Source organism: Nelumbo nucifera, chromosome 6 (assembly GCF_055504915.1).
Source record: "Nelumbo nucifera cultivar China Antique chromosome 6, China Antique-T2T, whole genome shotgun sequence".
Lineage (NCBI taxonomy): Eukaryota > Viridiplantae > Streptophyta > Magnoliopsida > Proteales > Nelumbonaceae > Nelumbo > Nelumbo nucifera.
Window position 1 is genome coordinate 27,511,139 of NC_142654.1, and position 13,912 is coordinate 27,525,050.

Below are 13,912 nucleotides of genomic sequence, written 5' to 3' on the forward strand. Positions count from 1 at the left end.
GATCTCCAAATGGAACAAGTTGACAGGGACCAGCCAATCTGACCCATATGGATCTGGTATAATTGGCCCATTCTAATGCCGTTGAGTAACAAAACAAACAACAATTCCATCATCAATGGGCGGGGCTACGTGTCGTCATGTTGTGTTGTTTTATGAATTCGCATCCGTCCCCCATAGACTTGACCCCAAAAACGTCCCACGGACTCCCAACACGCGAATGCCGCTATCTCGTGCGGAGATAATGGGACGGCCATTAACTCGTCCCGTTAGCTCCCGTTACTCCCAAAATAGGTCATCTCTCAATCCTCTCTCTCGAATCTCAGCCTCACTCGAATCCTCGACATAGAGTGTGCTCTCTGAAATCTGTCGGAGCTTGCCCCCTTTTGAGATCTCTAGGTCGACGCCCATGATTGTTCCAGCAACTTTATTTATCGAAGGTAAATTTTCCTCTATTTTCAGTTAGAGATGGCAAATTTTTCTTTCCCAACCCGAGTGTCGGGAATGGGATTGTTTTAAGTAAATTTATTTTTTTAAAAAAATACTGTTCTCTAAAACCATTTCAAGGATTCTGGTCTCCGTGGGAATCCGGAACAGGGAATATGATCCCGCCCCATTACCATTCATATTCTCAGTTCTTCTGTTCTCATATCTGTTTTTTCTCATTTTTCTAACTTGTTTTTTGTTTTTTGGAATAGAAAAAACGTAGAAGGTGCATGCTGTGGATACAGGTACGGTTTCAAACTCTATTTTTTCTTTTAGTACAGAACCCACTCCCCTGTTCTGTTCTATGTTGGCCGAGCATACAACGTTAGGGTTTTATGTTCATATTGAATTTTTTTCAGCTCGAATTTTAGTTGTTACGTTATATCACAATACATTTTTAATACCTAAAACCTGGAATGCATTATGTGCTATTTGAATTTCATCTAAGGGTTTATTTGCTATTTGAATTGCATCGTCGGTTCACTTACTATTTGGTGTTTTATTTAATCCACCAACAAAGAAGATATTAAATTTGGAATGGAGGGCACACCAAACCCCATGTGAAGGTTGGTGTTTGAACTTGACGGAGATGAGGGTGAATCATCCAAACTTTCATCTAGCATGCGTGAAATGGAGGGTACCAACATGGTCAATGATTTTGATGAAGTAAAACTTTCACTTAAGAGAAGTGAATGAGATGCCTACATGTGAGGAAAGTAGGGGCATTGGTGCAAATATTTCAAATATATTGAAGGAAAAGCTAAGTGTTATTCCTCGAGAGTGTATCCCGGTTGGCATGATATTTGAAACAGTAGAGGAAGCATATGAGTTCTATAATAGATATGCTGGGAAGGTGGGGTTTAGTACTCAAAAAGAAAATAAAGTGGTTGCCAAACAGACTAACCAAATAAGATACTGCAAGTTTTGTTGCTCTAGAGAAGGAAAGATTAGTGCAAATAGACATAGGGTTACTGTAAAGACTCGTCGACCAATTACAAGATGTGGTTGTATGGCAACTATGAAGATAAGTAGTATGAAGGATGGTTATTGTGTCACTGGCTTTGATGGGATGCATAATCATATGGTTGCAACTCCTTCCAAGTCACATATGTTGAGGTCACAACGAAAGGTTAATGAGGTGCAAGGTAATCAAGCTATAATGGCAGATGATGCAGGAATTGCTAGTAGTAATGGAGTTGATGGCCAATGAGGCTGATGGGCCCGCATGAAAATGTTGGGCTTACCTCTATGGATTTGATGAATTACTTGTATACATACCGAACTAGGAATATGGAAAGGGGGGGAGGTAGGTGGTGTTTTGAAATATTTTGAAGATAGGTAGTCACAAGATCCATCATTTGTTTATGCAATACAACTTGACCAAGTTGAATTGGTTACGAATTTATTTTGGGCAAATGCACAAATGATTGTAAGTTATGCTCATTTTGGTGATGTAATATGTTTTGACACAACATATAAACCAATAATTTTTGGTGTTGCATTGTTGTACGATGAAATTGTACATACTTTTGAGTGGTTGCTTAATGTGTTTGTCAAAACCATGAGAGGAAAAAAGCCTAAAACAATTCTAACCGATGATGATGCAGATATGGCAAAAGCAATTGGTTTGGTGCAAGGTTTTTAAAATCGAACCGGACAACAAACCAGTCAGGTCAAATGGTCCGACCATTTGAACCGAACAGATGGCCCGTTTTGACAATAAATAAATAAATGGCCAAACCATTGGACGGTTTGAACAGTTCAACCGCCCCGTGTTAGCGGTTTGCTAACCAAATCAACAATTTTTTGGCGAAATAATGTTCTGGGGTAAAATGGAACCAGTTTCCTGTTATTCTAGTCCGACCGTCCAGTCCGGTTTTGAAAACCATGGTTTGGTGTTATCAGAATTACATCATCAGTTATATGTATGGCATATGTTTCAAAATGTTGCAAAACACCTTAATGGTGTGTTTGAGAAATTTAAACCATTTTCCATAGATTTTAGTAATTGTGTGTATAATTGTGAAGATGTTGATGAATTTGAAAATGCTTGGGTAGCCATGATCAATAGGTATGGACTTCAGAAAAATGAATGGTTGCAAAGATTGTATAGAAAATACACAAATGGGCATTAGCATTTGGACGACAAACATTTTTTGTCGGGATGAGCACAACACAAAAAAGCGAGAGTTTGAATGCTTTCCTTAAGAAATATCTCAATATAAGGTATGATTTGTCAAAGTTTCTTTGACACTTCGAAAGATTAGTTGCTGATAGACAGTACGAGGAGTTGAAAGCTGAATTTGCAACAACACAGCACCCCAATCATGGTAATACATGTTGGAATTTTGGATTTTGCTTCTCGTGTGTATACCCCAAATCATGTAACTTCTTTTTCCCATGAATGGAATTAAATGATCCCAAACAAAACCTAAAGGGACAAAATGACAATCAATTCCGGGTCTCTAATGTTGATCGAGAGTTCTAACTCAGAAAAGACACCCTTTTTTATTGATTCAAAATAAGGAGTCTTTGGTTCATGGGAATAGGGATAGAATTGGAATCGAAATGGTCTAAATGTTTGGTTAGATGGAATTGGAATCTCATTCCCATTTATGGTGAAGTGGCATTCTCCTATTGGAGAGATGGTCATTCCCTCCCCCCTCTCTTGGGAATAGGAATGGCAATGGGTGTGGCGGGGACGGGGAGCCACTCCCTGTCCCCATCCCCATAGCCACAGGGATCCCCACTTCCCATAATTTTTTATAATGTCAATTATTTTGATTTTGTTTTTGTTTTAAAAAATTAAAAATAAAATAATTAAAATTTAAAATCCTACTAAAAATTATTCAAATATATTCAAACATATTCTTAAAAATATTAATACGCATACATACATATATAGACGTAGGCGTATATATATACATATATATTAGAGAGGATCCCCATAGGGTGGGGATCAAGGACCCCACGGGGCTGAGAGTGCTCTCCTCGTCCTCGCCAATGATGATGACAATTTCCCCATCCAAGGTGAGTCCACACAGGAATCAGGGAAATAGGGAAAATTGCCATTCTTACATGGGAATGAATTCTCATTCTAGCTTATTCCAATTTTCATATAAACCAAATAGATTATGGGAATAAACCATTCCAGTTCATTCTGATTTAGATTCCGATTCTGGAAATAAACCAAATGGACACTAAATAATTGAGTGATAGTACTAGAGGAAAGAGATAAGTAGAGTTAGAGCACAAGTTCGGTCAGTTTATACAAATTGATGGTGTTGAGGTTAATCCTAACCCTAGACCAACCCAAGATGCTGATTGTTGAACCCTCAACCTCACCTACAATTAGATGTAGTGAACCATAATCTTAGCTCGACCTAAAAATAAAACTCCTCAACTATAACCCAATCCAATCCACCAAAGATTGCTTTGTTGATCCATACTTAAGGGTGTAAATCTATCAAATTGAAGAACAGGGCTGACGGAAAGTTATATATCTGTATTATACCATTATATATACACGCTGATGAGGTCGAGAATTGGGCCTAGGTTAAATTGTCACGTGGAAGCATGACGAGGTGGCACCTGGCCAAGTTAAGTCGATGACTGCCACGTGTCCAAAGCCTAAGCTAATCGAGGAAAAGTGATGTGATGCACTCGTACGCCCAAGGCTAATGTTGGTGCACATTGCAACTCTCGATGAAGTGGGGACATGTGGCGAACATTCAATGAAGCCTTACCATCCAGGTTAGCACTAATATCCCTAAGATTGAGTTTGGAAGGAGTACAAATGCAAATGTGTAGAGTGCAAAATCTTATATTTTGTATTACTTTGTATGTATTTGTATTGTACATATTTGCATTTATACTTCTTCCAAATGGAGCCTAAGTTTCTCACACATTTCATATGGCACACACCTTTCAAACCTTGGTCGTTAACCACCTTAGAAGCTGACATGTGTCTCGTAACTAGTAGTGAGGAGCACAATGGCACTCTCAAGTATATAAAGACAAAGTGTCTAAAGTGAGACTCTCTTCACACTCTTCAGTTCTCAAGCTTTATAGCTCTCTTACTCGCTCAAACTATCTAACCCGTATGGCTATAACCAATTTGGTCTAGCCAATCACCACTCTCATCACTAAATTAAGCATTGGAGTGCTCCCCCTCAAGGAACCACCTTAGGGCCTCTAACCATTTGTGTGCATAGATCTTTGGATCCAACACAGTTCATCCAATTCATCAAGACATCTACTGCCTGTCTTAGTTCGAACAGCATAAAATAGAGGGGAGGGGAGGTGTCCTCTCATACAGAGCTCACAAATAGCTATTCCATTTCTCTTTTCTTTTCTCCCACATGTGCATATTTAGTCTTAAATTAAATCATTAAAAATATAACAAGTCAAAATTTAAATCTTTATGGATTGTCATTATCTCTCATAAAATCCATATTTATTCTCTAATAAGACCATTTTTAAATCTTTCTCTTTTCTCTCTCTCTATATATGTTTGTAACATCTTCTTTTTCCATTAAATCCTTCTTTACCTCTTAAATCTCTATTAATCCCTTTTTTGCTCTCTAAAATAGAGGTATAATTTAGATGGATTAGGTTAGGTTAAAGGCAACCTTAATATAACCCTAAAGCCTAACTTACACCCAAACTAATTTCAAAACCTAAATTTGCCCACTAATACATTGCGTAAACCAATGTTCTTCAATTCTAATATAGAAATCTAAAAAAAACACTTGTAATAAATACTTAAACCTCCTTTTTTTTAAGGTTTAAGACCAAAAAAAAAGTGATGTGTGATCAAATGATGGTTTTTGTCTAATTTGTCTTGCTAGCAAACAGGAGAGGGTAGAGTCCTTTTTAGCAAAAAGGTCCAAGGAAGGTATTAATATTTGTTAGAAACCTGAGAAGAGGAGAGGATACGATGCTGGGCTATTGTCTATTGACCGTAAAAGTTCAACATGGTAAAGCGCAAAGAACTTTGTCAATGGCTGTAATAAAAATAGGTACATAAGTTTTTATCATGTAGTTAAATTTATATCTTAACAGCAGCTATCTGGTAACCGTTTGATGTGGCCTGTGAAAGAACTTTGACAATGCTGCCTGCCTCTGAAAGGATTACAGTTGTGGGCCCATTAATGGAAGTTAAAAAAATCAAATTATAAGCCCATTTTTGCACCCATCCATTTCCGTACCACAGGCACAACTCATATTGGCATTCGCAGTACTGGAGAGTCAAGAGTGGAGACTTGGGCACCAGGGTTTGGGGGAAGGAGGAGGTTTATAGGTATTTGCCTATAAACGGATGGGTAGCCTCCGATAGTGGTGAGCAAAAAAATTGGACCGACTCAAGAAATAGATCGAAATCCAATTAAAAAAATCGGTTAACCGAATTGATTGGTTTGGTTTTAATTTGGTGTTTTTAAAAAATTGAAGGTATTGGTTCGATTTTAATTAATCAATATAAAAAATTGGTAGTTAATCGAACCAACTGATATACATATATTCTATATATTTTATATACATTTATGTACATTATATATATTTATATTTTTATAAATTATAAATTAATAAATATGTATTATATATATTTATAATATATGATATATTATTTATTAATTAAAATATAATATTATATATATATATATATATATATATATAATTTTTTATCATATATTTTTATAATATATAGTATAAAATTTGAAAAACCAACAGTTAACTGAATCAGTCAACCAATTAACCAACTGATTTCGATTATCAGTTTTCTAAAAGCTGATAGTATCGGCTCTGTCGTAAAAAAATCCCACACCAAACTGTGAGCACCCCTAACCCTAGCCATCGATAACAAGCCGGATTCACGTACGCCCTGCTATGCCCCACCTTTGATTCCTTTGAAAAAAATAAATATGTAATGGCAATGTCAACAGTCAGGTAGCTTCCTGTTATAATATAACAAGAGATTGTAATGCATTGTACACAATACAACGTGGGGGAGAAAACAAAATTTTAAGTGGCAAAATGACTTATTTTGTCATCTTCAGTAGGTAAAATAGTCATAAAATAAAATATGTAGAAATAGTAGAATCAGAGTGCAATTATTAAAATAATTCAGACACTTCAACAGATATATTAAAAAAGGATTGGACGGAGGAGGGCCCTCGACCCTCGTTATTCATTGCCTTTGGCCCTAATCGCTTCTGTTATTTGATGCGTCTGTGGCTTAGTAAATAATATCTTTAAAGGGTCATAATAAGTTCGAAATACTGAAATTGGCACCAGTGGTCTAGTGGTAGAATAGTACCCTGCCACGGTACAGACCCGGGTTCGATTCCCGGCTGGTGCATCAACTATTTTTAGGATTCTTTCTTGTTATTTTTCGTTGATGGAATCATGGATTTGTCCTTGTGGATTCATACTGTTTTTCAGATTTAGGGTGGGATGGGGGTACATTTTCACTGTTTGGTTTTATATAAGGGAAAATAATGAGAAAAGCACTGTTTCACCAAATGAAACACAATAGAAACAGGGAACTTGCCTCAAGTTTTGCAAGATCTTGAGGGTCCAAATTACAGTCCGTGAGGACATGGAGAACGATGGAGGGGTTAGCTGCCAAGGGGAATTCTCCGAAACAATGGCGTTGTTGTCGTTGAAATGTTGGAAAAGGAAGGACAACAAGAGCTACAAGTGGGTTGACGATGTTATGGTAATATGCATCGAAGGGGCTCCACTCGCTGTGGCGTCCATGGGCACTGCCAAAGCTCGCAGTGCCCGAGCTTGGCCGAGAAGTAGAAGAAGATGAAGTTCTCAACTGTTGGAAATTTCCCAAACATAATTCTATTTCGATACTACTCTTTCTTCCAACAGGATTAAACCATCAGGTTCCTTGTTTTTGTTATATATAGTGAACGCCTTAGGCAGAAGTATCCACACTATGTACTAGGCTGATCAATTAACTTCCATTCTCAAACCTAGATGTATAAAATCAAGAGCAATGGTGTCACAGACCATCTACAACAGCCAAAGAACGGGAAATGAAAAGAAAATGAGAATAAGGAAAAGTTAAAGAGAAAAAGATTGAAATGAATCAATCGGCATCGCCATTAACATTGCAAAAATTAATCCAACTAAGCTGTAAAACATTTCCATTTTGAACAAATCATATTAAAACTCCATCAGATGTTAGACTAACAAAAGACCCAGCTAAAAGGAAAAGAAAATCCAAAGCTAAGTCACAAGCATGGAGCGGAGCGGTGGAGAAATGAAAACAATCGGTGCTGCTTCTGGGTTCGAACGGGGAAGAAGAAGAACCGAAGGGAGTGGCTGAGAGGGGTGCCGCCGCCGCTGCTCTGCTTCTGGGTTCGAACGGGGAAGGGGAGGTACTAGACGATGAACAGGAGAAGAAGAAAGAGAAGAAGAAAGGAGAGAGGGAGGAAGGGAGTGGCTAAGAGGGGATACCGCCGCCGCTGCTCTGCTTCTGGGTTTGAACGGGGAAGAAGAAGAACGGAAGGGAGTGGCTGAGAGGGGGTGCCACAGCCGTTGCTCTGCTTTTGGGTTCGAATGGGGAAGGGGAGGTACTAGACGATGAACAGAAGAGAGAGAAGAAGAAAGGAGAGAGGGAGGAAGGGAGTGGCTGAGAGGGGCTACCGCCGCCGCTGCTCTGCTTCTGGGTTCAAACGGGGAAGAAGGGAATGCCACCGCTGCTGATTTCTCAAAATTTTCGGCGTCGCTAGTACCTGTAACAGTGATTTTTTAAATTTTTCCATGGGGTCGCATGGTTTTGGTGCGACTCCAAATTCACAATTTTGGGATATGACATCCACATTTTTCTCATCCCATTCAAAGGAAAGAAAAGAAATATTTTTGGAACATTCTCTTTTTCTCATCCCTATCTCATAAACCAAACGGAGACTTAGTTTCATTGATCTCCTGTGAGTCCCTTTATTGGTCATTACAACAGTGTGAAATATCCAAGAATAAAATTAAATACTTGACTCTACAAGATTGGCTATTTCATTGATTTAAACTTGACTCTCCTTTTAATGAAGTTTGGCTCTCGTCCATCATTCTTGAGGAAGATTATAGAGTTGTGACTACAAGTCTGTTGGAGTTTGGCTCTCACACTCCTTAGTGGATACACATGTTGATGGTAGATTGCAAACTTTTTATTAGAAATTTCTCTCACTGCTCGTAAATTGGGTTGCTTGTTCTAGTAATGTGGCCATTCATATGTTGGCCAAACATGCCCTAACAATCATATGCATACATGGTCTTTATGTCCATCTTTTTTACATTCTGCTATCTATCAAGATTGTAATCATGAGCAATTGAATTAATGAATTTGGTTATGAGGCACTCCCCCTTATAACCTATTGATCTTCAAAAAAAGAATAAAATTAAATACCATAAAAACTTTGGAATAGAGGCATGGCATCTTGACTCTTGAATAGGGCTGTCAATGGGTCGGGTCTGGGTCAGAATTGGGTAGAACCAATTTCAACTTTCAAACTGACAAGAAATTTTGGAATCGATTTAGATCCTAATTTTAGATTCAGAACCGAATCGATGTTATTCCAGACAATCTGATCTAACCCAATGGGTCCGATTATAATAAGTTTAATTAAGAATATATTTAAAATAAGTTCTAGCTTAAGAAATTTTCCTCAAACTTCCATATTTCTGTTTCTCTTTTATTTTTTATCAAACCAAACATAGACTGAAGGTAAATCATGTTCAGTAGATTGGATTAGGCTTATTAGCTGAACACATTGACCATCAAACGAGGACAGCTTTGCACATCAAGTTTCAATTTGGTTAGGTTCTGCAATCTGCTTAATTGATAGGCTCTCAAAATCAATTGATGAATGAGGATTTGTTTTCCTATGCTCACTAGTAGAAACAAAGAAAAATAACAAATTAAGAACTTGATTTCACTTCTAAAAAGTACTTCTTTTAAGTGATTAAGTGGTAAAAAAGTGTTTATTTGTGTTTAGTAAAAAAGTCACTAAGAAGTACTTATAGAAAAAGTGATCTGAGAGTGGCTTTTTTTCAGCACTTCTCGGTGAAGTGTTTTTTCAAAACGAATGAGACAATTCAGTCCCTAAATAATTTATTTAATTCCAGTTTTGCCCCCACACGAGGGTTTTCTTCCCTCTCCTTCAGCGACAATCGATGGTGCGAAAATACAACTAACAAACTTGTTGTTTTTCCCTTTGTGACTATTTTTTGCTTATTTTATTCGATTTGAAGCATTTTTCTTGAGTTTTTTAATGCTTGAGAAGGTACTCTTCTCTCTGTTCGCAGATCTGTTATTGGGCAAGTTTATCGACGACACCCGATCATCTAGCCGTCGACGAACAAAAGTGAGTTCACCCAAACTCCTCCCCTCCATGTTTGATGTTATTTTCTTATTTTTTTGGGTGAATATTTGTCAGGATTCGTTTTTTTCAGATTTTTCAAGTGAGAAATCCGAAATATTTGCTTTTTTTGCATTGTCTATGTGATGGTTCCTATGCATGAGTTAGATTTTTTTTTGTGTTATTTATCAATATTATTTATTATTTGTCTGAATTCGTTATTTATCAATATTATTTATTATTTGTTATTATTAGTTATTATTATCTGTTGTTATTGGTGTTATTATTATTATTAATTGGATCCACATGGTGCTCCACGTAGGCTCTCAGGTGTCATGGTGTGGCGATTTTTCATTGAAATGTATAGTATAATATGTGAAAAGCATTGTTTATATGTATGTGAAGTGAGGGCTAAAATTGTCATTTGTGTCAATATAAGCACTTGTGGGGAAAGTAGCTCACCAAACATCCCTACCCCAATAAGTTCTTAAAAAGCATAATAAGTGATTTGACAAGTGAGTCACCAAACAATCTTAAGTGGTGGTTAAAATAAGCACTTCTAAAAAGTACTTGTGCAACAAATACTTCTTTTAACAACCACTTAATCACCAAAAATAGCCTAAAATTGTCAACTTTCCTAGACAAGAGGGAACGAAGACTAACGAAAGAAAGAAAAAAAGAGCTTCAATCGTCAAACCTATTAACCAATCAAGGATTTTTTTTTCATCTATATATAGGTAAAACTATAAAAGTAGAACAATCAAAACTCAAAAGTTCTTAGCTATAATCGTTAAGATTGCAATTGCCAATTGAAATTGTTATCACTCTACTTTGACCCTTCTTATTGGCCTGCTTGGAATAGCCCAACATGGGGAGTTCGATTGATCAAATGGTGAAAATGGTAAGAAAAAACTAAGGTTTTAAAAATTGACACAGAAATGAAACTGCTTTGGCCACCAGTTTGACCATCTAGGTCAAATAGTTCAAATGTTTCAATAGTATACCTCATCTCATCCTTTGGATTGGAATATTAGGGTAAGATGGATATAAATGTTATGAGAAGGGGAATAAGAATGACAGTGAGAAGAGGGCTGTAGTGGTGATGGTGACGATGACCTCTAGTGGCGACAGATCTCTCTTGCCGATTTGTAATCTAAGATCTCTCTCACATATCCCATCTTTAAACCTAAGATCTCTCTCTCTCCCTCTCTCTCTCTCTCTCTTCAACGGTTCATTGACCAATTCAATGTTTTTTAGTAAAATAGTAGTTTAGCACTAAAATGGAAACGGTACCATGACTTGTTTCCAAGTCGAGCAGTTTGAATAGCCAGGTAAATGATAGTTTTAAAACCATGGAAAAAACAAAGAAGATGAAGAGAGAGAAACGACGACGACAAGATAGTGAGCTTCAGAAGTTCAACCCTTTCATTTTTTATCCAATATGGTACATGACCATTTTGGAAACGTACTATTTAAATATTACATAACATATATAATTTATTTAATAGTACAGATACACACACATATATGCTTCAAGTTGGGTCTAAGTTGGTTCGCAACAGGGTAGAACCAGTTCAGAATTGATAATAATTGGGACATTGGATTAAAAACCAGAACCGACCCACCAGTATAGATCTTGAAACCAAAACCGATCCAATCGATTTGGGTCCATCGGGTTAGACCCCAATCCATTGACAACTCTACTCTTGAGCAATGGAAGGGATCAATTGATCCATTGTGTCAAATGGTTAGTGGGGATTGTTTCTAGCATGAGTCAAGAATTGGCTTTGTATTTTCCACATTATCACTACCAACCTCAATTTGAGTACTAAAGAAAGTCTACATCCAATGGTAGATCTAGGGACTTTGATCAGTGGGAATGTGGGATCAAGCATTATCATAACATCAACTTAGTCATAACATATGAGTAATTAAAATAAAAAAATTGATATTAAAACACTTTCACTCAAAACATTTTTAGAGACATAGATACACCTCACAATTGAAAAATGATTATACCACAAAATTAGAAAATCCCTTAATAATATCAATTTTATAAGAGAAACATCCATTAAAAAAGAAATTATAAAAGTAAAAGTAATTTTAAATATCTCATCAATGCAAGGATAAAAATAATAATATATTCATAAATATAAAAAATATTAAATAAATACAACAAAATAAAGGTACAATCACATAAAAAATGTAACAAATAAGAACTTATGAGAATAATATCATTATCAACAAGTTACAATCAAGGGAAGGAAATAAAGCATATCAACAAAATAAGAATTGTAATTTGTAAAGGTAAACTATCTCATTTAGGAAAAACAAAGTGAATAATAAGATAATAATAGAATAAAAAAATCTAAATATGCACATAAAAAATTCATTTACCAAAAACAAATACAATTTTCAAAGGAAATTTATGACATACATATTTCATTTTTTGCTTGATAAAACAAGAAAAAAGAACTTTTTGTAATTTGTAAACAGCTTCATAACAAATAGCTTAGGTACTTAGGTATCAAAACTAGTGCCCATATGCCTTGAAATGCTAAAACCCAAATGTAAAAAAACCACAAGGGTTAAAAAAAAATGAAAAGAAGGTTATGATTAAAAAAAGTAAAACCAAGATAGCTAATTATAACTTTCTAGTTTGAATCTTTGGTAGTAAACAAAGTTATGATTAAAAAATGTAATTCCAAGATATGATAGGAACAACTTTCTAGTTTGAAGGATTGCAATAAAACAAAGTTGGAATTAAAAATAAAAAATAAAAAAGAAGATTCAAATGGATCACCTTTTCTCCTAGATTTTTTTTTTATATTTTCAAGCATATAGGGATCTAAAAACTAAAAAAATAAAGAAAAATTCTTCTTAACATATCAATGACTAGGATGATTTTGCATATAAAACAAGAGTTGTAATTTGTAAAACACTAAGAGAATTCAAGTGTATTTTATCTCCCTAATTTCCTCCTCTACAATCTAGCAACCTACTCTAAGCCTCCAACCCTAAACTTGAAAGGATAGTAAATCGTTTGAATGACCCATTTAGTTTTTAGGGGTAATGCTTATTAGTTGTCATATTGGAAAAAAAAGTATGAAGGTGTAAAGCCATAGTTGGGACCAATAACCTTACCCAAGAGGGGGGATGCATTGGATATAACTTAAAAAATTTAATCAAGAATATGCTCGTAATGATTAACTTTACCATTGAATGTAGATTTGTAGCTTTAAGACATAAACAATATAACAACTTGGGCTGTAAAAGTTAATAGTTAAACAAATATATAACAATAAGCACAAATAACTACTTGAAAGTAAACAATACCTGAAAGCAAGGTTCAAAATATTGATGTAGTTAGGGCATATCGCCTTTATCGGTACTGTTTTTTATGTGCTTTTTTAATTATTTTGAAACCAGTTCAACTGCGATACGTATCGGGAAGGCCGGTCTACCCTCTGAACCACTTGTTGACCCGAAACACCCAGTGTAGGGGCATATCGGGAAGGCTCTAATGCGATACGTATCGGTTTGATCCTTGCCTAAAAGTAAATTAACAGGGAAATAAACAAGCTACTATCTGGTTAGTGTTAATGCATTTAAATAAAGAGTAAGCAATAAATGTAAATAACTACAAAATGTAATTGGCAACTAAAAGTAAAATAGACATAAAAGTAAATGATAACTTGTCAAAACTAAAAAGAGTGTGCTTGTTTGGGTAGCAAGAGAGGAAGGACCAACCACAACAAAATAGTTGAGAAATAGACTAGCTTTTCAAAATAATCAACTTGAGGATACAAGCAATTGTTAGGCTACTATCAGAATCTCAAGGACAATGAAAATAAACAATTATAAATGTAAGCAATTGTAAATAGTTAGTAGTTAATGAAAGTTGATAAGCAATAAAATACTTAAATTGCTAAACCTATATGTTAGTATAGTTACTAAAATTAGTGATGTTAATAGCACAAGAACTACACCAAGAACTCTGTATTTTACAAATTAAAAGAAAATAAATTGAATAAAGTGTAATGTCTACAAGATAAGTAGAT

At 35.6% G+C, this 13,912-nt stretch overlaps 1 long non-coding RNA gene and 1 other non-coding gene across 2 annotated transcripts; both read left to right on the forward strand.

The window, feature by feature from the left end:
* Window positions 1-46: 46 nt before the first annotated feature.
* Window positions 47-1,880, forward strand: LOC104598571 (uncharacterized). The gene is made up of 2 exons (XR_735398.3): window positions 47-437; window positions 696-1,880. It is a non-coding gene; the product is annotated as an uncharacterized LOC104598571 (long non-coding RNA).
* A 4,890-nt stretch (window positions 1,881-6,770) lies between these two features.
* TRNAG-GCC (transfer RNA glycine (anticodon GCC)) lies at window positions 6,771-6,841 on the forward strand. The gene has a single exon. It is a non-coding gene; the product is annotated as a tRNA-Gly (tRNA).
* The last annotated feature ends 7,071 nt before the right edge of the window (window positions 6,842-13,912 follow it).